The 27891-nt window shown below is 36.6% G+C and overlaps 1 protein-coding gene and 1 long non-coding RNA gene across 2 annotated transcripts in view; one reads left to right on the forward strand and one right to left on the reverse strand.

The window, feature by feature from the left end:
• Positions 1–27891, forward strand: part of LOC108003837 (uncharacterized) — a 46473-nt gene that overhangs the window by 3509 nt on the left and 15073 nt on the right. The gene's annotated exons all lie outside the window — the stretch shown is intronic.
• On the reverse strand, positions 18345–25528 carry LOC114578253 (uncharacterized). The gene is made up of 3 exons (XR_003699044.2): positions 24775–25528; positions 19168–24522; positions 18345–19084 (listed from the first exon to the last, which is right to left on the reverse strand). It is a non-coding gene; the product is annotated as an uncharacterized LOC114578253 (long non-coding RNA).

Raw genomic sequence — 27891 nt, forward strand, 5'->3', positions numbered from 1 at the left:
TCTTTCCTGCTCATTGTCCCTCGATACAAGTCTCTCGAGGAATCAGACTCTTTTTCTCTTCGTTCTTTCGTACTCCATTCTCTTTTTCCTCTTGCCCGCTTCCATCTCGAGGTATAATCTCGCGTCCTTAACGGTTCAAACGAGAAAACGCGCGTCGCACGTTCCTTGAATGAAACGACTCGGCGCTCTCAACGACGAGCGTTGAAAGAGCATCGATCGATCCTCCTCCGTTGGAAACCTAATGAATGAAATCGCGGGAAGAAGATTGGAATTTGGAAAAACGAACGAAACGATCGGGGATTGGAGATCGAAGGATGAAAATGATCACGCGGCGACGAGGATTTCGTTTCTGATATCGTTTAATTTTTAATTTATAAATATAAATTTTTCAGGATTATTCAATTATTAAATCTTGGAGATTAGAATAATTCGTAGTTCTAATAACTCGAGATTTCTTCACGATTAATCAAACAGTAGAGGGAGAAAAGCCAAAAGAGCGTTTCTAAACTAGCTAATTCAACGCATCTTTGCGTTTATTTAATTAATTAATTTTATGCAAAAACTTTATCGATATTTGGGAGCGAGGAAAATCTAATCGATTGTAAAAAAGGAAAAAAAATCTCCCCTTCTACCGAGATTGAATAAAAAAAAAGAAGAAAAATGGACCATCTCGAAGAAAGCGCGGCGCTCTCCACCGGAAATGGGAAACGAGCGGAAGGACGAGGGAGAAAAAAAAAGGCAAAAGTGGTAGAAATCGTAGGCGACTTTTGTCCTGGCAATTCGATCGTTTCCTCCCGGTTCAATGGATGCCGTGTTATCTAGGTTGGATCGTTCGTGCTCGTGTCGAGCGATTTGTTGCGAACTATTCGTGACGTGTAGGCCGAGGAATCGCAATCACCGGTGAAACCAGCGACATCAAGAGCCGCGGGTACGTCACGCGTGCGTTCCTTGCGATCCTGGAAATCCGTTAAGAAAATTGATTCTAATGGATTGGAAATTGTGCCCGTTCCATCTCGTGCGCCTCGTTTCAAACGGCATGATTGATTTTACGCTCGCTCGTCCAATACCGTTTGCCCTGTAATACGTGGATTAATACGTTCGGCTGTGTTTGTTTTCTTTTTTTTTTTTTTTTCTATTATCGCGTCGCTTGGTTATGAAATAATGATTCTTCAAGGGAGGGATTTTTTTCCTTTTTTTTTTTTTTTTTGTTTTGCGAAAACGATGTTACGTGTTTCTTATAATTATATAAAAATGCATTTGGAGGTAAAATTGAATTTTTTTTGTATTTATAATTTAATTTAATTTAATTTATTCATACGCAGGGAAATTTTTTACGCTGTAAAGAGAATTAACAAAGACCGTAATTTGCTTGCAACGCGAGTTCGACTCGGAATCTTTTCTTCGATTAATCAATCCAAACTGCTCGATGGTTTCTTTTCCCTTTCGCAAAATCGGGATTAGGAAATATCTAAACGCGTGCGAATTAATTATTTTCGTGGATTAAAAAAATTCAATCGTACGTAATAGGAGGGAACGAAACGCGAAAGTTCGAACATAGAACTTTGAGTTTTGATACTCGTTCGATCGGTTTTTTCGACGATGAGTCATTGGCTCGTTTGAAAAAAAATGCAGAATCTCTGTCATGTTCGAGGAGTGAGCATTATTCGATGGACGTACAATGGATCGTTTATCGAGGAGCAATTCGCCTCACGAACGGTCGCGGTTTTAACGATTCCCTTGGGGGATCCATTCGTTTCTCAATCTTAGCCACGCGATACGAGGAATTATTCTGAACAACGGTTTGAAACAATTACAAACGATCGAAATTATAACCGATTAAATCTAATACTATCTTCCAACCCGATCTATTTTATCTAGCTATCGTGAAATTATTTTCCCTCTTGCTTCGAATCGAAATAAAATTAAAACGGATTTAATCGCGCTCTTTTTCTGACAAAACCATCGATTAAATTTCAGGGAAGGAACGCGTTACATCGATACGTCTCGCTCCAAGAATATTTTTAGACGAAGTCGAATGATAAATTGGTTGGCTCGTTGGACAATTTCGAAAGTAAAACGCATAATCCCTCGGAATATAATTACTCGTTTCATATACGTTCCACTACTTGGGATAAGTTTTTATCCCGCGAAACATTTTTCTCGTCGGCCCTCGCTCGATTACTCACGATACCGTTCATTTGGAGCGATAACAGTAAACTCACTACTCCTCGGGGCGAGTCTCTTCCTACGATTGCTCAACCCGTTTGCACGCAACGCCTTCCGTAGTTATAACCCGAGGCGAATCGAACGAGGCGCCTATAAAACATTCGCCAAACTATAAAACGCTCGATCAGAAACAGAAACACATTCGTATTTTTCTTCGATTCGTCACATTAATTACATTCGTGATAAAACATCATTCTGTACATATTCATTTTGTGAAAGTAAACGGAGAAAAAAGAAGAAGAAGTTGTAAATAATTGAATTTATCATCGGAGGGAAGGGAGAAAGAAGTAACGGTTTTTGGGAGAAAGTTTGACTGACATTTTTTTTTTTTTCTTTTCTTTTCTTTTATCTCGATCTCGAATTTTTTCGCACGATTAAATCTCACCTAGATCGATCCATGTTCCGTGCGAGTGGTTCATTTCACCCTATTCGTTTAGAGACGGATATATTGATTGGACCCGTGAAATTCGAAACTTTGTGGCGAAACTTTCTTTGATTTTTCTTGCAAAATTCAAGCCAATGATAATAATATCTTTAAAAATGTGAACTCATTTGATTTTATTCAAATCAGAAAAAAATAGGAAAAAGTTTCGATGAGAATTTTTAATTTTCATACGTGTATCTGTAACAGTTTCGAGTTATTCTTTAAATTCATCGAGTGTTTCATTGATCGTATAAATAAATTGGCCGTGGGAGAGGAACATGATCGATCTTTTTCGTCGACTCGAAACTTTCGATTACTCGGATAATTAATTGCGACTTTTCCCTAATAATTCAAACAGTTTTCATTAATTTCACCTGTATTTCCTTACTTGTTGCTACTTAATTGCTCCCCGCGTACGCGTTGTTAATAAAGCTGTCGCGTGAGAAATTCATGTTAAAAAGTTGAATTTGTCAACGGCTCGTATCCAACGGGAACAAATCGTCCCGTGGGGATTTCGTTGGGCTACGACAAATATCCTATGATTAATAGTGCGTAAAAATGATAGCCACATACTTTCTTGTCGTTAGAAAACATCGGTGAAATCTTCGATCATCGTTCGAACATCCCACTTCGCCTTGCTTCTTTCCATCCATTATATTTCGAATTTCCATTGAAAGTGAAGGGAATTAGAAAATGTAAAATTATTAAAAAAAAAAAAAAGAAACAAGAAAAGAAAAATTCTTTTAATAAAAATTTGAAAAAAAGAATTGAGAAATCTTTCACAGGCGGGCGAGCATAAGGATTTGATTGATAAGAAATAAAGTTTGGTCGGGAATGCATTGCGGATTGTTTTTCTTGAAATTAATCCGCACTTGAGAAAGGCCGTGCAAAAACGAGTTCTTGCCGCTTTTCACACTTGCTCCAATAGCCGGCACATAGTTCACCGAAACAGTAGCACGCGAAAAAGGAAAGTAGACGTGCACCGTGCATCGTGAGTTCAAATTGTTTTTTGGTCGAGGGACAAGTCACGTACAACTGTTTTTCATTGCGCGGAAAGCTTTAGAAAAGCTGTGATTTTTTACGTACTCTTTTCGCGGCAATTTATTTATTTACCTATTTTCTTCACGCTGTATTGCTTACTAGATAAATTTCAACTGCGATATTCACGAAAATTATATGGCAGCTCGCTCCTCTTTGTTTCTCTGCAATAATAGCGGGGCAATCATTTTCAACCTATTAATTTGAAACTTGGCGTGGAAAATAATAAGTGTAAGAGACATTTAAAAACATACGTGCAGATACTCACGATGCGATCTCGGTGGAAAAAAAATTACAATCTTAATTATTGACTCATTCTTGTCCTGTGTATAATACAATTGTATACACATACATCGTAAAAGGAGAATTAGAATTTAATGCACGCGTACAACGACACCATATAATCGTCTGGACAAATTTTTAAAAGAAAAAAACGAAGAACGCTCGAGAACGCTTGTTAACAAAAATTCGTTACTCGTCACACAATCGTGATTCCTTCGTTCCATCCTAATAACCCGCGTTATTAACCACGATAGAAATACGATATGCAACGCGCTGTACATTTTCACGCCTATTATATCATTCCTTATCTTCTAAATCCATAATCATCCGTTTTCTCGAGATCCAGATTTATTTTCATCAGAGACATATAACGATTGTATCGGTCCCAAACTCGATTCAACTTAAACGAACGAAAGCCGAGAAACGATTTCACCTGCGATTGCGCTCGCGTTTCGCGAGTTTAGGACTCTCGACTCTCAGATTCTCGTCCAAATCGAATTCTATTAAGCTTAAGGGAGGAAACGGAAAGGCGAAAAAAGGCGCTTCCGCTGGAATCGATGCAATAATGGTAATAATGACGGTCGGTTGTGTCCACACATCCGGCCTGACGAGTGTTTCGCGATTAACTTTTGCCCAGGTGTCGGCGACGCTTTATCCAGAGCGTGCAAGCGTTTCCATTCAGGAATTCGCCGATCATCCATCATTTCCCCATTCATCACGCGCGACTCTATGAGCCTCCTTTTTTTGCCTCTGTCCTTTCGAAACACACATTCACGAAAGCGTTCTTTTCTTTCTTTTCTTTCTTTTCTTTTGTGAAAATTCTTTTGCGAGCGTTGACATTCTCTCGAATCGAAATTAACGGAGAATGAAGTGTCGATCGGAGAATTTGAGGAAAACGTGCGCTCTTGATCTTAAGTACTTAAAGTCGTGCAAAAGAAAGGAAGGGGAGGAGGAGGAAGAGATAGGAAGGAGAAAGGAATTACAAGGAAGAAAGCGATAGAAGAAAATCTTTAGTTTCACCTTTGGAAAAAGCGAAGATATCCTTTTGAATCGGCGTACGTTTCGTTTTGAACGAACCAGTTGATTGTTGATCGACTGTGTCGATTTTCAAGGGAGAAAAGAAAAAGCGGAATAAAATACGGAGAAATCATTATTAATAACTGAAAAACATCGCGGAGAAAGAACAAGAAACGAGGCAGGGAGGGGAGAAAAAGAATTGAAACTCTTCCTGCCTTTCATTCATACCTTTTTTCTTTTCAAGATCTTTAAAGTGGATATAGACGACGACAATTCCGTGAGAACACACAAGCTCTGTCTCTTTACTCCCTGGCTGATATGCATAACAGGTAAGCCGGCAATAAGAAACAAGAAGACAAAACGAGAACTTTACGCATTCATCGATACGAAGATGTCACCAGTATGAATTACAATCAGAATTGGATCGATCGTATTATTTATCATCTTATATTTATAATCCTTCACAAGGAGTCGAGGTGGCAAAACGATGTTCGAATTGCAGAGTTTCGAAAATTTTCATCTCTCTCTCTCTCTCTCTAATCCATCGAACCTCTACTCTCATAAATGTCACAGTGACTTGACGGCAACCGTATCAACGATCGTGCCCCGACCTCTTATGGGAAAGTCCACTTATTTTGCCACACGGGTTCCAACGGGTCGGCCTTCGTTCTGCCAACGTATCTGGATATGGTTCGCCGCGATTTCGAACGTATATTTACTTCGGCCATCGAATTCTTCTCGCTCCCTATCGCTTCACGATTGTGCCGCTATAAAAATGATGGAAAGGACCCGTAAACAGAGAGAGGCGGCGCTCGAGGTGGCGAAGAAAGGCGTACGATTCCTCGATTGACTTCGGCGTGGGAAACTGGTTTACACCGTTTGATCGAGCGATCGAGGTGACTAATGTAACGTCGAGCGTTACGTTCGAGGAATAGGAAGGAGGCCGCCGTCCTGTATAGATCTATCCTTTTTCCGTCCAACGAGCAACGCCATAGTTAGAGTTATTTAGCGACCGATTGTTCAGCTACGATTCTTCTTTTATGGCAAGTGGTAACGAGGCGTTGAAAAGTGTTAAATGCCAGATAGACTGCTTCTGTGATTCTATTGATCGGAAATTAAATCGGTTCGCGATTCGCGCGAATTAAATCCCGTCTCCTTTGTGTTGCCTTTTGTTCCAAGATTTCCTCGTTCTCGACCAGTGATTCTTAAATGGATCCCGACTTTTCTGTAAACATTTGTCTAGGTTAAGAAAAATTCTGGTCGAAAAATTATTTTTGAATAATATTTCATTTGCTTCGAGGATTTTTTTTTTGATCGAAATCAATCTTGGAAGAAAGATAACGTGAAAAAGAATTTCAAAGTTCAAACTATAAATTTATGGATGTAAAATCATGCTCGTTGAGAGAGGAAGAAGACGAAAATTACGAAGGTTTATTGTTATATACGATATTCGATTTCCCTCGTGTTTCATTGATGAGAGATACAGGTCGACGTACCTGCTTCATTAAATTTGTACACGAGCTCAGGATGTACCGCGATGTATATACACATATATACACACGGTACGTTGCAGAGTATTCGAAACGAGTTTATAAATAGACTCGTGGTGAGAGTGGTAGTCGGGTTCAAAGTGTACAAGAACATTGAAAAGCGGTACTTATGAAATTCTCTATGAATTACGATCGTGTTGCACATGGTCTCTACATGTATATAATACATCGAGTAACACCAGTATGAAAATTTATCCGTAATTCAATGGACTGTACATACACGTTTCTCTCCATTTTCTCTAACTCGCGCCTCTAACGCCCCCACTTTCTTTCATCCCACTCATTTCGCCAAACATCTCTCGAACTCGTTGATATCCCGGCCGTGTTAATTAACAGTGAACCGGGCCGGCGATAAAAACTCTGGGAATACCATGATCCGCGTTACTCGGATACTTACCTCACTTCCTGCGCTTAATGGGGCTAGCAGTCAGGTTGCTCACGATATATAAAATAAACCAAGCGATTCCTGCCCCGGTTCTTGCAACTTTAAACTCGTCGTGGCGCATTGGGTCACGTGTCGCCGCGTTCCTTTATTTCACTTGGCTTCGAAGGTGGGATTTCGTGCGCGCGTTTCAACGTTCAAATTCCTTCGGTGAGTCACAAACTCGTTCGAGCAAATGCATTTTTTTTATTTCTTATTTTATTTTATTTTATTTTATTTTTTGTGTGTGTAAATAAGGAGAACGATACGGATCAGCGTGCTTTAGCTTCGATTAAATTATTAATTGTGGTGCAACGAATGGCGATTTTATTTTTTGGGGCGAAACCAAGGGCAATTTGTGCCAATCATTCTATACGCCAGATATTAAATCGTAAGTTTATCATCACAATTGAATATTATGATTTTCACGCGATCAGTTTTATTGAGAAGCCTATCTACTACGATTGTAAATTTCATTTGATCGTCGATACGATATCATACTCGTCGCGGGAATTGCAGATCGATGCAATTATTGTATCCGGTCGTTTCGTTCGTTTTTCGTTATTCCACGCATCGATAAGCAGAGCAACGTGATCAGCGATCAAGTTTAATGTGTATATACCAGTCGATTTCAATATCCATAGTCAGTTCCATAATGAATTTCGAATAAATTCGGAAGCAATAATTTCTCAAAATTTATTAAATCTGAAAACGTTAAAGACACACAGAGTTTGCAATTCTTAACTCTATCTTACACTCAATTCCCAAGTATCGTTCCAAGTAAAATTCTTCAAATCATGAACCATACTTTACCAACCATACTCGTGATTGAAAGAAATAAGGAATAAAAGAGAAAGAAAAATGAATCTTTCCACGTAATTAATTCCATCCGGTTAAAAGTAGTCCAAGTAGTCGCGTTCGATTTCACAAAATTTATCAAATCGCGAACTTCGAGTTCGAAAGAGAGAAGGAATTGCAATTTGCAATCCTCCTCGAGACCCTCCTTCTGGAGAAATAGGAAAAAGGCGCAAGAAAAATCTTTCCTCTTATGAAAAACCGTTCCCCTTTGTTGCCATGATCGTTGGACGCCGTTTGCGAGGCGAAAATATTACGCCATTTCGCGGCCGTTTCACGCGACGACATTAGATAACGCTCCGCTTTGACAAAAAGACCGCTGTTCTGACTAATTACCGGCTAACAAAGGGAACCGAGCCGGACAAAGTTGAGATTCGTAACTTCACGTTTCCCTGGCTTCGTCACGCCTTTCTCTCTCTCTCTCTCTCTCTCTCTGTGACCTATCACGCGTAATTTTTCTTTTCTTTTCTTCATTTTCCCTCTCCCTTCCCCTTCTTTTTCTCCGGTTTTTCTTTTCTTTCAACACGCATGGAACAGCATGCTGCGATAACGCGCGTGGCCGATCTCGACGTGGCCCGCGTTCGATCGACACGGTTGGACGGCATTCAAATAAGCAAAACCAAATGAGAAGCATTCGAGCGGGCTGCGTGCTCTGCGGTTGGAAAAACCACACGAGTTGTTGTGGAATTCGAAAAAATAATCGCCCACTCGCTCTATTTGCTGGTTTCGTTTTATGATCGGTATAATTTCTATACGCTATTGCCGCTTTATAACCGCGGTTAGAAATTTTGCGGGGAAATTTTTGTTTCGGTTGTATACAGTGGCATTCGGTGTTGATATTATTTCCACGCTTGTAATGTTATGCGGATAATGTTTCTTGGCTTGTTAGATTCGTGGCTAAGTTATGCTTATGTTTTTTTCTCTCTCTCTCTGATTCTCCGTGATTCTGTTCTATTTCGATAGAATAGAAAATTGTACGAACGAATTGTTACTGGTATCAATAGGGAAGAATAATTATGCCATCATTTCGAAAATTAAAATGTCGTGAATTTTGAACAATATTGGCGATCTCGAAATAGAGATTATTATAAGATTATCCTCCTGAAATCAGCTCGATACGTACACCGATCATTTCCTCTCTGGCCTCTCTAATTAAACTCTAATTAAACTCTCTTCCAAAAGCAACGATATTAATTCTCCAAAGAAACGAGTTTGACATTTAATCAACTATTCCTATCAACTATCTCCTTTAACTCGCGGCGTAGGCTAGCGCAACTTTCATCACATCCTGTTCCATTTGCGCGGCTTATACGGAACAGGAGAAGGGGGTTGTAAGAAAAACGAGAGGAAGAAGCAAGAGAGTTTTATCCTTTCGTTCTCGAAGTTTATTCATTAATTTTATTCCCCACAATTTCCACAATCCACGAAAAAGATTCTACAGATTCTAATTTAATCTTCATCGATCTTTTTTCACCTTCTCCCTTTCCGTTCCGACGCTTCCGACAATTTGCTTCATCGTGGACAAGAAAGTGTATTGTTCGCCTATTGTCGTTGAAAGAGTGGGAAGCCAGGGTCTATGACTGTGATCAGCAAAACGCGGAGACAGCGTGACGAGGTCGGGAAAGTGGCGGCGACCCGCCGTCCTCGATCCTTTGCCAAGCTTTGTCGGCCGTCCACCACGCCCTGCCCGCTTTCCGCATATGTCAAAGTGCGAGTCTTTGATCGCTGTTAATCGCTCCTTTCTGTGGAAAATTCGAGCGGCCTCAACCACGAGATTTCTTCTCCATTCGAAGGAGAACTCGAAAGTTTAAAGAGATTATGCGTAATCGAGTATCGAGTAAAAGCTGCGGTTATAGTTATGGTCTTTTGCGTTTTCGTTCGTCCTTCTCTGCGAAGAGTTATTAAGTATTCTGACGAATATCAATTTGGCTTGGTTTAGAGAAATTTGAAGTATTGAAAGATGGTAGAATTCTAGATCGAAAGTGGAAAATTAATAGCGTTGGAAATATCGGAGATTAGATTTTGTTTTTAAACGATTAGAATGGAATAGAATGTGGACGATTATTGTAGAGATTTTAAATTGTTGATAATTGGAAGGATTATTGTTTTTCTAAGTTTTGAAAGAATTATTGTGGAACAATAATGATGAAAGGTTTGATAAGTTATAAAAATTAATGTTATTCGAAATATTAGAAACCAGATCGTGTTTTAATTGTTAAAGGATTATTAAATAATTCAGAATAATATAAAATAGAAGATTTTAGGTTACAGATATTGAGTGGAAATTTAGAAATCCGTTTCTATCTCAATATCGCAATAGTCTAGGAAAACTCAAAGAAGATCTCGATTAACTTTCGAACTTTCAAGGTTTGATAAAAATGTAAATAATTGAAATTGAAAATGAAATTCATAATGACGTTCGTTCAATAATCATCTCTAATAATAAAAATATATATCTCATATATATTTCAAACTTATCCAGAATAAATTTTTCAACAAGAATCTGATTTCTTTTTTTTTCTTCTTTTTTTTTTAATCATTCTACACTTTCTCTCTTAATTAGATCCATTTAAAATTTTGCAAGATTATTAACCTCTTTTTTATACAGAATTATTATTCACAAAACAATGCACGATATGTTCATCTTCTATAATCATCTTGGATAGCGTACTCTTTTATCCTTATTAATTTAGTAAGCTGAGAAACTTCATGTTACAGCGAAACGGATTTATGACTATCTATTTCAAACCACGACATGCAATACGAAACTGTTAACCCGTTGATGCGTTTAATTCAATTTTCTCGCGTGTTTTCTTACACGTCTGATTAATATTTTCTGAGTGTCAGATAGAATTGCTGGATGACAATTCAATCATACGATCAATTTATCATAAATTTCAGGATAATTACAAGATCGCAGCATGATATCTGTGAAATTTTTCAAATTTGATTAATTTCTTGATCGAATCGAGATGAATAAGATTTATAAATTGTACAAATTTGTCCTCCGAAAAATTGCAATTATAAAATTCGTACAGTTTTTTGAATCACGTTAAGGAAATCTTGATCAATCGTGATCATGAGAAAATTTTCGAAATTGGATGGAAATTCAGACCTTGGATAATTCCAGGAAAGACTTATGATGACAAGTAAGATAGAAAACTTTAAGAATTTCAATTTGTAAAGAATTTGAGGTGAAGAATGATTTGGGAGGATATTGTAAAAAAAAAAGAAGACGAAGAAAAGTACTTTAATTACCGCAAAGTGTCAGACTAAAACACTTTCCATGTCACAAAACTACGCTTACCGCATACTTGACTTTCTCCCGAAGCTCCAAGAAAAATTTGATCAATGAAATTAACAGCTAAAAAGAAACAACAACAACGACGAGATAACTTAAATTCCACGTTTCCACTTTCTTCTTAACTGATCTCTACGCACGTTTCACTCAATTTTCGCGTGTATTTCTATTACAATGTAACGAAAAAATCACCCTGATTAATGTAATTAATCAGAAACACGGGACTGAATTTTGCATCGTGCTGTGCGACAATCCTCGTTGTTGAAGAATGGAAACGAGATCGAATCAGAGACGACATTAATGAATCATTAATTAATACGCACCCTCGAGATCTGAAGAGAGTGCGTATTTCCTCGCAAGCGCGTGCCTCGCTCGAAGCAACGAGAAGATGAAGAGATGATGATACGAAACCTCGCATTTCTTGATACTTTGTCTTGTCTTAAACTCGTGTTCCCGATTCATTCGAGATTTAACCGTGAGCGTGTTTACACACGAAGGATAATTTGCTTGTCAAGTGTCGACTGTTTCGCACGATTTTACACGTTAATATTATATTTTCATAATTTGGGATAATGATTAAATCGTGATTCTGATTCTGAGGATAAAATACAGAATGGAATCTTATGAAAAGAGATCGAATGTTTGGATTGAAGGTATGAGAGAAGGAAAGTATGGTCAATTAAGATTTTTTTTTTCTTTTTTACACATTTTTATATATTTTTGTGTTATCTTACATATATACACATACACGCACAATACAAAATCCTCCACAAATTCCTCCGCAATATCCTCCAATTCCGTCTACAAAATTAAAGAGTCTTTAAATTTTGATCGAACTTTGAACAGCTATAATTTTGGAAAGAAATATCGTATATTAGTCAATTTATGATCATTTTAAAGAGCAAAGCTTCTACTTTCGCATACCTGAATGCAATTTTCCTTGTACTGAAAGATAAAGTGGAAAATTGAACATTGTTTCTTTTTTAAAAATTTTACAAATTCAATCGATTATACGAATCTCAGTATATGTTTTACGCCATTCATTTTGCAATGGAATTTTAGGAAAAGTCTCCTCTTTACTCTCCTGTTCAATTTTGTCCTTTGTTTTTCAAAAGAAAGGGCTCTGAAAAAAATTCAAACATTTAAAAGCTTTGCTCTTTAAAATAAATTAAGATTGACTCTTATACTTTGTCCTTTTCCACAATTATAGAGATTCAAAGATAGGCAAGATCTTTCGGTCAAAATTTAACGATCATTTAATTTTTTAGATGTTGAGTATTATATTATATGTATACAGGGTGGACCATGTATTTATCATTTGTGATGTATCTCGTTTGTTTTGGATAATATTAAAAAATGTTTTAAATAAAAGATAAATGGTTTCAATAGAATTGTAATACGGTATAATTATTTTTCTCATAGATAGACGCATAGGCATTATATAAAGATCAAATTCCTTTTCTTAAATATAATTATATATTTTTTAATATATTAATGGATTTTACACATCAATCCCTATTAAAAAAATATAAAATCATCCAAGAAAAATCATTAGTTTAGGAGATATTTAATTATCTTCTAAATTGATTATTTTTCAATTTATATGATTATAGTTTTTTTATAAAGAATGATGAATTGTATCAAATGGTACATTAAAAAATATATGATTACATTTAAAAAACTGATATTGAACTTTATAGTTCCCTCACGATTCCACTTATTAGAAAATTAATAATAACAGAATATATTTCTTTCGAGAACGTTTAACTTTAATATAAAATATTCTTTTATAATATAAAAAATGAACGAGATACACTTTCGTGATAAAATTCAGGCTTCCATCCTTATATATATTCCTAAATCCTTTAGAATTAAGTAAAATGTTTAAGAAAATGTAAAAATAACAATTCTACGGCAGTAAAAAAGATAAATATCTCAGGTAAGTAGAGGTAAGTAAATATATAACATATAAAATTCCATAAAAATCCTTATTTCCTATAAAAATTGCACTACCTCCTTACTTATCATATTCTCCTGATACAAAATCGAATTTTCGGCCAAAAGTTTCAATAAAGTTCAAAAATTTTGAAATTTCCAAGAATTTGACGTCATTTCCGAGAATTTTAAAAATTCCAAGAATTTTGTCATTTCCAAGAACTGCCGAAATTCTTGGAAAAATTTCTCGAACGACCTCCTATCAACTTATGTTCTCCTAATACAAAGTCGATTTTTCGACCAAAAATTTTAAATTTCAAGAATTTCGAAATTTCCAAGAATTTGACGTCATTTCCAAGAATTTTAGAAATTCCGAGAATTTGACGTCATTTCCAAGAACTGCCGAAATTCTTGGAAAAATTTCTCGAACGACCTCCTATCAACTTATGTTCTCCTAATACAAAGTCGATTTTTCGACCAAAATTTTAAATTTCAAGAATTTCGAAATTTCCAAGAATTTGACGTCATTTCCAAGAATTTTAGAAATTCCGAGAATTTGACGTCATTTCCAAGAACTGCCGAAATTCTTGGAAAAATTTCTCGAACGACCTCCTATCAACTTATGTTCTCCTAATACAAAGTCGATTTTTCGACCAAAATTTTAAATTTTAAGAATTTCGAAATTTCCAAGAATTTGACGTCATTTCTAAGAATTTCCAAAATTTAAGTTTTTTTTTTAAATTTAATATACTTACCTTTATACTTACCTTTATACTTACCTTTTTATACTTACCTTTTTAAACATATTTTCAGGAACAAATCATTTTTTCAACATTTTACTTATATTCTAATTTATATTTATATTAAATATCTAGTAAAGTTCTTGCCAATATTTTTTTTAATTGCTTATTTTTAAAATATCAGCCGTAACTTTTCTGGATACTTAATAAAATTCAATATATATTTACCTTTTATATATTTGCATCGTTTTCTTTTCTCTCGTATCTCCCCCTGAGATTGAACTACAAACAGAAATATAAAAATATACTGTTAACATAGTATCAGTTTTATTATAATCAAGCGGATATATGATTGTCATACAATATATTATTATCACGAACAATGATAAATATTTCATCTTAAAGAATATTAAACAAATTTAGTTTATATTATGAAGAATACGTATGAGCATACTATAAACACATTGAATGTAGGAGATTCGACAATGATCGATGATCGATCCATTGTGTCGTAAAATTTTCTATCTTCTTTTACTTTTAATCGAATAGAATCGTGCGATTTGCAATCAGTTTCAAAGAAAATTTATTTAATTTGTTTAATTGAAGTCGTTTCAAAATTTTTAAAAGAATCTTGTAATACCATCTAGATTTCTAAGCACGATACTTTATGAAGTATCTCCAGAATTTGGAAAGTTAAGTGTTTTGGAATCTTCTCTGATTAAACGAAATTGTACTCGAGATAAGATCATGATTGAAAAAAATTTCGTGGAGAACGGAAAGCGGAAAGAAACGTGAAAGAAAACGTGAAAAGTGAAAGAAATACATCCTATCCTATTAATGGACTTGTCATTGAAGTTCCTCAGTCATGAGATAGCCGCGAGATTTCGATGCTGGTAGTGTCTTTGACTGACGAAATCGACGTCAAGACGTAGAAATACAATCTGTTAGAAAGTTCTGAACTGACAAGTACAAAAGACGTGCATAGTAGAAAACAAGTAATCTAAAAAATGTAAAAAATTGTGTTAAACTCACGACAGTTTAATTCGATTAAATCGTTTTACGAGATAGAAACTCTTTCAGCAGAATTTATTTATTATATACTCAATCCGTGACGAAGCTGTGAAACCGCAGGCGTAGATACGAATCTAATTAAAATCAACCTATCTCTTATTTTACGCAAAGAGGACTAATTATTGAAAACAAAAATGTGAAACGAGTGATAAAACGTTTAATTTTGCAAAGTCGTATGTATAACATATAAAATACCTAATAAAATATTGCATACGAATATTAATACAGAAAAAATATTGAAACTTTAAATACAATATAAATACAGTATAAATGGGATCTATTTCTATTTCTCCATTAAACTAAAAACTAAATTAAAAATTCCTATTAATCGTACAATTTCTACGATGAATATTGAAAGCTTTTTGACAGCAAAGCTTTATCTCTACCATCCATTATATCTCTTGCCACAAATCACATACCCAATCTTAAATCGTGCATTACAATTTTCCGATTTCTAATCGTAAATTCTTTATATTATTCTTTTTTTTTTTGTCTCATAATCACGTGTACGTACAATTCGATCACATTTGAAAGCGAAAAGTTCCGAATCGGCGAAAGTTTCCCATATCGGTGGGCGTGAAAATGTTTCCTGTCGCTTAAACGTACGACACGCCGTGTCTTTTATTTACAATCGTAAAATAGCACACTGCAATGCACTTAGTAATCATCGTCTTCAAATATCTGAAGACTGATATCTACCATGTCGTCTGCAACGATTTATTCATCGGCGATAGAGCGGGGAATTTTACCGTCGATTAAACGACGAAATTGAACGAGATAGAAGGCGATATCTCTGGTAAAAAGAAAGCGGTATAACGATGAATCAACTATTGCGCAAGTTGGTGGCTATTTGTCCTATTTTATAATGTATTCGTGGAACGCATTGAAAAATCGATTCTGAAGAAAGGCAAAATCTAATGTTTGTTTCAATTTCTGGTCGAAAATGTTTCACGAGTATATTAATAGCGCGCGTATCTTGATGATGAGACTTTTGAGGTTAGGTTTGGAAAGAATTCGATTTGGCACGAATGGAATTACTTGATAACTTTTCTAGTGGTAGATATGTTTGTTAAACTTGTTCCATCGTAGTTTTCGTTTGGATTTCGCAAAGTTTTCACGTGAAATATTCCTACGGCCTTGGCACTTCCTCCACGCCATCGCGTGGAACTCGATCGATAATATGCATGAGTTGGAATTGTATAAAATTAAGATCGTTGATTGAACGAGAAACGGTAATGCGATTAGTCGACGGATGTTTTTTCGTTTGAAAGTTTGATTGGGAAGAAACATCTTATATATATTCCGCTAAAATAAAAATGGCAGATCCATTTATAATAATAATAATTTGGATCAACTCTTCCATAGTTTTCTAACTTCTCTAATCATTTAGTTGGAACTGAGAGAAGAGAAGTTCTCAGATCGATCGTTTCTGCTTCGCGGAAATAATTATTTTCCGAAAGAAAAAAATCATGGATCATCACGGGGGAAATATTTTTACTTACTTTATACGGAAAATAGTATACGAGGATAAAATCATCATCAATCCAATATCCCGATACCATAGAAATCGTTTGACGTCTCGTATAATTCAAAGATGGATTCCTTCGTTGCGATGATGCGACGAATAAGTCAAGATGCGAGGTGAAACTTGGTCTATGCATTCAAGTTCCTGAACTCGACTCTCTTTCCCATCGAATACGCTATCTCCTCTTCCGTAAATACGCGAAAATATGTACATACACGGACGAAACTAGGAGAAAGTCATCATCCTCGCAATGTCGAATCTAAAGCGCACCTGTAATACGTGACAGATGATAATATTAGACCTCGTGGATGCTCGGATACGGATGCACCTTGTAAATCGACCGATTCCTCCGCTTCCTGCCTGATTTATCGCATCCGCTTGTTTTCGACGACGTTCTAACCGTTTTACGGATGAATTATTTCCTCTAAGATCGATTAATCTTCTTACATAAAGAGGTGGCACAAATTGAATGATTAAGCTTGAGGCAAACCGTTCAGATTCTCGCCAATATTGAATAATATATAATGCAACTTTTAACAATATTATTATACCATTATTAAATCCGAATAATAGATAATATTAAGCTAAAATAAGAAGAAGATAAAGTTCTTCTTAAAATTTTTTTTCCAACGTATTTCGAATCGTATACACTTTGCTTAAATATTACGATATTCCTGAGTTTTTTATTGTTATAAACAATTTCACGCTCGGTAACGGCAAATGGTTGTGCATTCCTTTTACTTTCAACCAACTTCAAGTACACGAAGCATAATCAAATTCCAGTTACGTACGTTCCCCTTATTCGCGAACTTTCATGCGAGTCATGTACTCGACTGGACAACACGCCCTAAATGTTCCATTACCATCTACGTTTGCTCTATTTCACCATGTCGTACACGTGTCGTTTCCAGACATTTCTCATCTACGACAATTCCATCGAATATAATAATAATCGATACGCGTCTCGTTCGATTAAACAAATGTCAAGTTCAAAGCTTGTTATTTCGTTACGAAAGAGTAAAACAGCCTCAACTGGGAGGAATATTAGTATTCTTTACAGGTATATATCTTCCTTAACGGGGAGGTCAACACACGAAAATTTTTCATCGCCGACCATACGTGATCAAAATGAGAAAATTGTTACGAGATCGTGGTTTATCTTGTGTTGAAGAAAGTTGCCGAATTTTCGTCTTTTTTTTTTTTCCTTTTCCTTTTCTTTTCAGTCATGTGTCTCTGATGTAAACTTCCGCGTGAACTCGTGTAACCGGTCATATTTTAGATAGAATCGTCCGAGACAGAGAGAAACGCGAGGCATTTCATTCTCAAAATTCAGTGATATTTAAAAAAATCCCTCGGGATGTTGCGAAACAAGAGAAAAGTGAAAACGAAGATAAGAAGTGTGTGACGTGAAGTTAAAAAAAAAATTCCACCGACGAAGAAACTGGACCAGCAAGACAATTGTGAAAAATTTTAAATTATTCTGAACATTGGAGTTTATATAAATATTGTATTCTTCTTGTTCTTTTAAAATAAAATAAATGTTAAAAATACTTACTGTTTATTCATTTTATACCCTCTTCCTCTTCTATGTCACACGAAATCTGAATATAATTTAATATCTGCCGCGTCCCTGATAAATAGCGGCGAGCAAATTATAATTAAGAGATGAAAAATCTCTTTTGCATCTTCCTTCAAAAACGTTACAAAGATTTCCATCGACCGTTTATTCAGTGATTCGAGAGATAAGAATTAATCCATTTTTGCTCGCGAATCGAGACGCATGTGCGAATAATAATTCTCGAATCTTCGAAATCTTGTTGTCTGGGATTTTTCTGCGTTCATTAACAACGTTGAGGTACCGTTAAAGAGAAACGAGACGGGCCAGGCGCCATTCAGGTGTCCATAAACCATTTGGCTCGCATACACGTGGAAAATATAAGAGGAAACGAAAGGGCGTTCGTGAATTCGTCTCTCAACGAACGAACGCACCTTTCACGTGCGTTCGTTGGCCTCGATCCTCGTATCCGCACCAAAGAGATTCGAGCGAAAATATATTCGTCGGTTTCGATGATCAAAGAGACCCGCCGCGCCTTCCTTCCGCATCCTCAACGAGGAACAATCGCCGTTTCGTTTCCAGTCGTGCTACGGTTACTGGATGCACTTCGAGCCATCACGTTGGATTGTTTACACCTTTCTGGAAATGGTGGTACGCGGCAGATAAAATCTGTTTCGAACGGTTAACGCATTAAGCGCTCCATTCGTGGCTCGATGGAAAGTAATCGAATAATTTACGAGGGTTTTTAAACACGTTTTCAATCTGCGTTACGAGTGATCCTCGAAATGTCTTGATATTTTCGTGGCGTTGTTGTCTTTGGCACGAGCGAAATTTCGCTTTCGAGTTTTACTGAATTACGCTTCGTTTTGTTGCAACCAAGGACAAACATATTGGGAGAAAAAATTAACGAAGAATATTTCAAGAATCCTCTGGATAATTATTTTTCCAGATAACTTTTATATTATCATTTATTATATTTAATTAAGCCCCTAACTAATATATACATGATAGATAATAATTATTCCTGTCATTCTTGTCATATTTTTCTTCCATACAATCAATAAATATTTGTTCGAAATTATGTTTTTTATGTATAATTTCTTTTTACGTATAAATATCCTCTACAATCAAATAATCTAATAATCTAGAGGAAGAAATTCATAAAACACTAATTCGAGAACGAGTTTCGAAACTTTGGATCGATTAAAAGATTACTTACTTACTTACCAAGTCCTGGTGAACCGAGAAATTAATCCAGAATCGGGGGAATCGTTAAGAAAGAACACGTTTCTTTTTTTTCCCATGCCATACCATTTTCAACACAATTCCTATAAAGGTTTGAAAATTGGTTAACCGGTGGTTGGGAAAGCGGTATGGTGATAAAGTGGGATTGGAGAAAAAAAAGAGGAGATGCCCATTTTCCCTTAATCGTTTCACTTATTACCAATTCTAACGGTCAAAACGTCCAAGCGTGACCAAACCTCCGCACGGGAAGCCTTCTTGCCTAGGACACGTTTTGCCAAAATTACACGCGCGTAAATAATTCACGAGGCGCGGGCTCTCGCTTCAATCACGCGAATCCCTGGTGAACCGGTCAAACCGATCCCCAAACGCGCAGCTATTAATTAAATACAATCGACGAATTTGAGACAACGAACAACCGCGTTCAATTAGCCACGCTTGTATTACAAACGTTCACGATGAGTGCGACGAACGTAACAAACATGGAAAGTTCGACAATGGAACCCCTGAATTAGCCATTAATTAAGTCCAGAGACGATGCTTCCTTAACTCGAGTCGTCTAATTAACTCGATCACCGCCATATTTGGACATCCCCTTAAAAAAAATTCTTTTCTTTCGTCTTCATTCTCGTTCCACACCAGCACCGTCCCTTTGCGATTCATTGGATCAAGTTCTTTTGAGTTTCATAGGAAATTCGATTTGGAAATTTTCAATTGATGAATTTGGTTTCCAGTCTTAAAAAGCGTACGCGTGCCAATATCTGCTTCTCTTTTCTGCTCTCTCTAAAAAAAAAAGAAGAAGAACGTTAAAATTCGAAAAATATTTCCGCAAATGCCCTCTTTTCTTCCACGCCTCGAGCATTATTCCGCTTCGATTGATCTTATGCACGAGAACGGGTTCTCGGCATCGAGTAAAGAAAAGAAATTTTCGAAGGCGAACGACACCTGTGGAAGGATCCATTGAAACCGGATATTGAAGAGGTGGGGCGCTGTCGTGCACTTGACATTGGCCGAAACCAGTAGGCCGTGATCCTTCCGTGGACGCTCAAATACGAAACTAGTCCGACCGCTTTTCTGCCGGTCGTTGACAGCCGAATGGGCCAATCTTTTATCGATGAAACGAGCCGAGTCGATCTTCACTTGCCAAGGTCGATGAGACACGAAGGGAAGGATGTTCTCTCGCGCGAACGTGAAACTGTTTCGCACGTAATACAATAACCGCGTGAACGGTGATACGGCCTTGGAATCGGCGTAGATTCGCCAGATTCTCCGCTCGTTAGTGCGCTCCAGTTCGCAACATCGTTTCGAATCATAGATCTTCTCCGGTTATGGCCAAGGTTCGAGTGATCGCGAGCAAGGAAGGATCGAGCGACGAGGGGAAAATCCAAATTTTTGAAGAGGAATCTTATTAATGGGAGGAATTTTTTTTAGATATGATTGAACACGAATGTAAATTCTATTTGGTCGTAAGATTAATTTACACGACAGTTAGCAGACTCGATGCATATCTCTCAGAAAAGGTTTATTAAGTCTTATTAAGCGAATTTATTATTCTTCTACGAATCGAGGAGAAAGAATTAATGACGGATTGTAAAAAGGCATCGTAAATGGATGTAATAAATGAAGATTAATTGGGTAATACTGGTCTCTTGTAAATCACCGTGCCGATCGATTGGCTGACGAGATAAAAGTTATTTTTCTCGTAGTAGTATAAGAAAGTAACTTCCATATTAGAAAGGTTGTGGAAACTTCTGTGGAAGCTACTTGTATTTATTTAGATTGATAGAATATTCGAATATTCGATACGTTCGTCTCTTAGAAGGAGAAAAATTCTCGAAATTAGCATTAAATACTTTCTTTCTAAAAATGTTATGGGGATTATATTATACGCGATGAAAGGAAATTTTATTGATAAATAGGATTCGATATTTGCATAAATTCTTATTAACGTTTCTTAATCAGATCGAACATAGAGATATCATTTGAATTTTGCTTCTATAAATATTTATATTTATTATAACAGAGTTCAAAAAATTATCTTCGTTAAAACGTTGCATATCGATATATGTATCGATATATATCCCAATCGATATACAGCGTCTCAATATTAAATAAATTTTGCATAAAAGTAATTTTGAAAGTAACATTGAATTGAAACATTAATATTTACAAACGCTGCTGGTGGTCGCTGTGAAAATATATGGAACGTGTACTGCACTTACATAGATAACTTGGATCACTCTCCATTTCCGCGGCGATTGTCCCACGATCGCTGGCCCAAGAAACTGTGTCACGCTTTCTGCATCACTACTTGGCCACCACGCGGTCGCCGATCGAACGAAACCTATCCAGACTCGTTGCACTCGTTCGTGTTCGTGACAACGGTACCGGCCTTCCGCTTTTATCGATGGAGGCCCCCTGGCCAAGAATCGAAGGTGGCATTACAGACACGACCTATAGTCTCGTGAAATAATCGACGATTACGGAGATGGAAAAAAATTGAATGGGCCATTACGATATCGCTTTCAACGACTGTGTCGCCGACCTGATCGAACGATAAACGATTATTAACCACGCGCTCCTTACGTAACGATAATTGGATTTTCCTTCCGGCCAATCCGGCTTTCTGAGACACAAAAGGGATAAAAGGCGGTCGATGTTCACTTCGGTGTGTAAAACTTCGATACCGATTTGGAATTGACGATGATCGTGGTGTTGCTTGTCGAAAGAATCTAGTTTTTCTAATTAATCTAACCGAACTTCCTGAATGTTTGATCGGTAGGATCGTTGGTATTTCTCTCGTTGGTTTTTTAAATTTTTCAAGGTGAAGTTGGAAGAGCGCGAGCCTTAAGAAACCTGATCCGAAAGAATCTGCGCGACTTGATCCCCTTTAGGTATCGTTTCCCCTTTCGATGCCGGTTTTTCATTGGGAAATCGATGGAAAGGGAGAGAAAGAGAGAGAGAGATAGAGACGTGATTCTATTAAGTATCGTGTTAAACTTTTGCGCGTTCTTGCGTTTTCTGGAATGCTCGAAAAAGAAGATTGAATTTCCTTGTCGAAATTTTGCAACATGAGTTTAAAAATCTATCACCTTCAGCTGAACGTATATTCGAACGTAATATCTTTTATTTTAAAAATTTGACGAAATTGTTTATTCTCTTTTGTTATGGATGACAATGGAATTTTCATTTCTAAAATTCTTACATACTTCGTATCTCCAATACTATCACCTCACATTTCAAATTCTCCCAAAAACTTGCAAGAAAAAAAAAAGAAAAAACGTGTCTGACGTATTCCATTCCGCTTCTACTTAAAAGCATCAAAATTCACCACGATACAAATTCCCACGAATGATCGATTCCTTTCGCCGTGCACCGTCGCTCTTGCCATTTTTCTGCCCCGGAATTTCCCCATCCACGGAATTGTGCAAGTATCGTTCAATTTCCAATAGCAAACTCGAAAGTCGACAAAAGAAAAAAGAAAAAAAAAAGAAATAGCGACAGTGACGTAACGTAGTTTCTTCTGCCGTGCGGTTTCACTCGAACGAACGCTCGTCTAAACGATATTTCCCGTTTTTCTTTTTTTTTCAGACAGTTATCAAGGTCCGCGGTGTGAGAAATCGCGATCGAACAGAAACCGGATCCCTGATTCTAATCGGCGAGAAAGCTTTGTCCTCTCTTTGTTCCCCTTTCTTCCTCTCCCTCCATTCTTCTCTCTTCAGGGTCCACTGTGCAGAGTTCAAATTATTACGACTTCGCGTAACCTTAAAAACCGGCCTCCCATTAAATCATCCAGAGATTTTTTTCACTTATCGGCTCTCCCTTCTGAATTCCTTACTTTCTATCGAACGCAAGGAATCGAAAAAGAAAGCACGAAAAGGAAACCACGTGTTACGATCGGCGATAAATTTAGAATGCGTTCGAGCATTGCGATCTTTCATTCGATAAATTCCCGTTTAAGCAGCTATTTCAAAATCGATATACTTATTATCCAATCTTATCTTCCACTCTCTACCACCGAGGTTAATTAGAACATGTTAATGCGTTAAACCACGTAGTTGCGTGTCTTGTCGATTTCATAATAGTTTAGTTCCGAGAAGCGTTGTTTTTCCCCAACCAACATCGATAAATTCGATCGATACTATTGGAGAGTAATAATTCCAATTATTATTCAATAACGCGTTTCGTAAGAAACTTTTCTCGTTTCCGATACTACGAAATGTTTTGACTGTTATGAATAATGGGTTCGTCGAATTCCACGAATGTTTATACTTCGAATATTCTCCAATAGCCCGAGTGATGTATCTTTTCAAACCGTCAAAATATTAACGATAGCGTGATTTTTCGATCCTTTCAATATTTGGCCATATAACATTTTGTTCGTCAATTAAGGATCAATTATAATTTCTTTGTTAATTGCGCGATTGACACGACTCTGCGTCTATTCATACCCTCTGAATTGAATCCAACATACGATACAATCTTCGTCACGGAAATCACCCAATCGAGCCCCTCTCTTCTTCTGTCCTTGCATAATACGCGAATAATAATCGTCTGACATTTAAAGAATTATTTCTCCATTGGTGAACGACATATTGGCGAAGGACTCGTGCACGTGTATTACTTACGGTAAGGTAGAAATCACGATTCAAGTATTGCCGGGTGACGAAAATAAATTGCGAGTCATCAGCCGGCTGTCTGTCTCGTTTTCGAGGCGGACGGACGAACATAAAAGTGTAGATGAGAGAGAGCTCTCTCGCAACGAGATGCAATGGTCCGGACATAAACACATGCATCTCCTAAACACGTTTATTTTTTGAATGTAATTGACTCGTATGAATGGTGGATACAAAACGTTTTGTATCCTCGTTGTTCGACGTGTGTATTACCTTGATATATTGTCCGTTGCGTTTGTTGGATCGAGAGATTGTTAGAGCAAATAACTATTTTATTTTATTTGAATGGTAATGCATTTGAAGAATTGGATACATTAATATTTGTTATTTTAATATTTAAGAAGAGAAAACGAGATTTTACTACTGTTGCTAGTATACAATTCTCTGGTAGGAAATAAATAATCGTGACAATGATGGAACAACTAACATAATTATACTTACTTTTAATTTATCGAATAATATTTTTTTTGCGCAATTTCGTTCGCAAATTAATTTATTTGGAACAATCATTCGTTCTTTTCTTTTTCATTTGTCATCTTTCATTTCAAATTTTTTTTAAACGTCAGGGATCTGTCTGAAATAACTTTCGAGGAAGAAATCCTTGACGCAAATCGAAGTCGATATTTATAAATCATCGTATTTGATGAATATTCGAAATTCACACCTAGAAAAAAAATCATTTAGAATTTACAACAAGCAATTGCATCGAAATAATTAATACGTTTACATCCGATAGAATTATTCAGGATTCATCTATTATAAACGAAAATTAAATTCGTTCGAAAGAGGAGGAGCAAGGAATGCTTGAAATTATCCGTAAAAACGAGATTCTCTTTTAACGAGACATTGGGAGAGAAGATAAATAAAAATATTTGGAAAACAGTAAAAATAACAACGACAGATTTTATAGCTTTACCATTTATAACTCCATTAAAGAGGCATGCGAACGAGCCAATTTGCTGTCGCGTAAAAACTCTCCGAGTCTGATACTCTCACCGATTAATAATTAAATTATTATATGTTCATGCTTAACGAACATACTCGAAAAAGTTCCTTTCCTTCGTTAGAAAGTAGAGATAATTCATATGATTAACTAATAATAAATAATTTTACACGTGTTGAAGTCGTGTGATCGACAAAAGAATAAAGCACGTGGCAAAAAAAGAGAACACTGTTGAAAACAAGAGAAATAGAATTTAAATAAAACTCGAAAAAACCTGCTTTCGATTCCACTTCTCATCTTCTCGCACCAATCAAATTCGATATTTGATTTTTCCACCAGATTTTTGCTGAATTTTTAAATATTGATCTTGTTACTTCGTATCAGAAACGATATATAAAAAAATATCAGTTTCATATTAATTCTTGAAAGATCCAATCACTTTTTCGAAATAAGATTTATTCAAAATTACGATTATTCTTTCCAGGAATGATCAATTTAAAAACTCAGAATTATCTATTAATATATTAATGAAAATTTCGAAGCTTTCACGAGCAAGATTTACGTACTTGTCTACGACTTCCGGATATGAACTGCGTAGAAACGTTATCTCAACTTCGCCAACAATGCAGTTATCTTCATCGAAGGTCGATACGCTGATATTATCGTGTCCTGGTGATGTCGGTATCTTTACACTAATTATATTCGCGTTATGGATCAACGATCACCAATCATTCTTTAATCGCATTTAGATATATTCCAAATTAGAATTTTAATTAAAAACCGATATAAATTGATATTATTGAACCGACTTTTAGAAAGCCTTTACACTTTTTTTTCCTTTTCCTTTTTTCTTCTTATTACAAAAATACATATAAATTTCTCGATTACGTTATTATAACTTGCAATTATTTTTATAAACTTTCTCGTCCTCGTTTCTAACGAGCTCTCCTCTCAAAACAGCTCGAGAGTTAATAAAAATAAAGAAAAGATCGTTTGTTAGGAAAGCAAGATGGTGGAGTGGGTGGACCCCAATTTCATTTCACGAATCGAAAGTATTCCTTTCCACATTTGCATCGGAAGCAGCGATTAAAGTAGCCATAAATCGGACGTTAGTAGGGCGATTTTAATGATAGTATCGCCCGTGAAATTTAGTAGCCGTCTCGGGCGCACGCGTGCATATTTCCGGTGTCCCATCGTGAGCATCGAGGCCTTTCACTTGCACCGACCGTTCCGCAGAATCGTTAATTCGGATCCAACCTTCGATCGCCTTGTTTGTACTTGTTTCTCCATGGTAAATTTATTGCGGGTGTCGTTGCGCGTGCGCATACCGAGGAGGGTGTCCATCCGGGAAACGGATACGTCGAACAGACACGCGAGCGAAGGGAGAGCAAAGGCGGCGTACTCGTTAAAATGTCTCGGCTTTTATACCTGAAATTTAAATTAACACGAGTATTGCGTAAACGTTCCGACATGGTGTGTTGATCATGGAAATTGATCCGGTTCGACGCTCGAATACTTTTAGATTAATCATTGCATCGATAAATCTCTTTTAAAACTTAAAAAAATCTGATTCTTGAAAATTGAAAACGATCTTCGTTCCTTATTTCGTAGATTAATATTAAAACTATTATCCCTCTCTTATTCTCGAATTAAATTCGAAGAGCCAATCGTTCAACGTATCGATAGATAAATGAAAAATTTCCATTATCCAAAAAACGTTTTCTCTGAACCCTGAAAAAAGGTAATAAATTCATCGATCCACGTAGAAACTCGAGACAAAGTGACTCGATCTGTGAAACGGTGGTGTTCGTGCGACGAACGCGGAGACGCCTCGTCGAAAGAAAAGGAAAGGCTTGAAGTGGAGGCGTCGTGTTCGAATCTGGACATCGAATTCAGTGATTGGAAAGCTTTCGTTCGCGTGGACCGTTATTATTACGTTCATTAGCGCAATCGAAGAGAGGTGTTTACACCGTATCGTTGCATCGCAACGATACGGTGTAAACACCTTCCCTTCACCTTCTCGCGCTCTCCTCGACGCGGTTTGCACAATACCTCGAGGTTTTGCACAACGCTCGAGGAACGCTTGTCGAGCGTTCCGTAAGATGAGACGAGGACAAGGACAAGGCCAAGTTCATTCGCGGATCATCACGCTTTCTATTTCGAGTTGCGATTTCTAGAGTTGCGCAGCATCTCTTATCTATTGTATGGAATTTTCTTTCCATACGAAACATTCCATCGAGTTGACTTTCTTCCTTTCAATTTGAATTTCTTGTTATTAAATACTTATATCTCTACATCATTTCTTTCTTTCTTTTTGTAATAATATTTGTACGCGATTCTTGCACGATACTTTAACTATCTCTGATTAATTTTATCAGGAGATAAAAATCATTTGACTTCTTGTAAGAAATTGAATACCGATGATTTATACACCGGTAATTTAGAGTAATTCCGAGTAAAAAGTTGATCGATTTAATTTCTGAATGATTGGAATATCATTCGTTAATTTCCGAAGGGCAACGGCAAGAAATGTTAATAAGATAAGTGCACCCGTTTTTTTGCCCCGTGATAATTGCAACAGAGTTTCTAACATAGCGTTTCCATATACAGCTATGGGGTAAATAGTTTGGCGCAATTGTCTGATCCGTTTATACGCTTCGTGGACAAAGTGAAATGTCTAAATGCGAACAGGTCAAGGTACGCAGGAAGCAGGAAGATCATTCGGAAGATCAACGCGTTAGATGAACCGTACATTCATTTGTCGGTCGAGCGACACTAGCGCCATATTAACTACTAGAACTCGATACACCTCTCCTTTGATTATTTTATTATTTTTCCTTCTTCGAATATTATTATATTTTCCTACGGAACAATGGAAACGTTAATTCTTGATGGAATTATAATTGTTAATTTACGTAATATGCATCAAATCGTCAATGAATCGAAGGCAAACCTTTTTAAAATTCCGAGTGGAAGGATTATCCACGAAGACGAGGTAACGAAGCGTGGTAAGAGATTCGTCCCGGGTCGATTGGAGATATTAGCAGCGTGGGAGTCACGAGACTATGCAGTCACGAAGTATCATCGTTC

The sequence above is a fragment of the Apis cerana genome, linkage group LG12 (assembly GCF_029169275.1).
Source record: "Apis cerana isolate GH-2021 linkage group LG12, AcerK_1.0, whole genome shotgun sequence".
Classification (NCBI taxonomy): Eukaryota; Metazoa; Arthropoda; class Insecta; order Hymenoptera; family Apidae; genus Apis; species Apis cerana.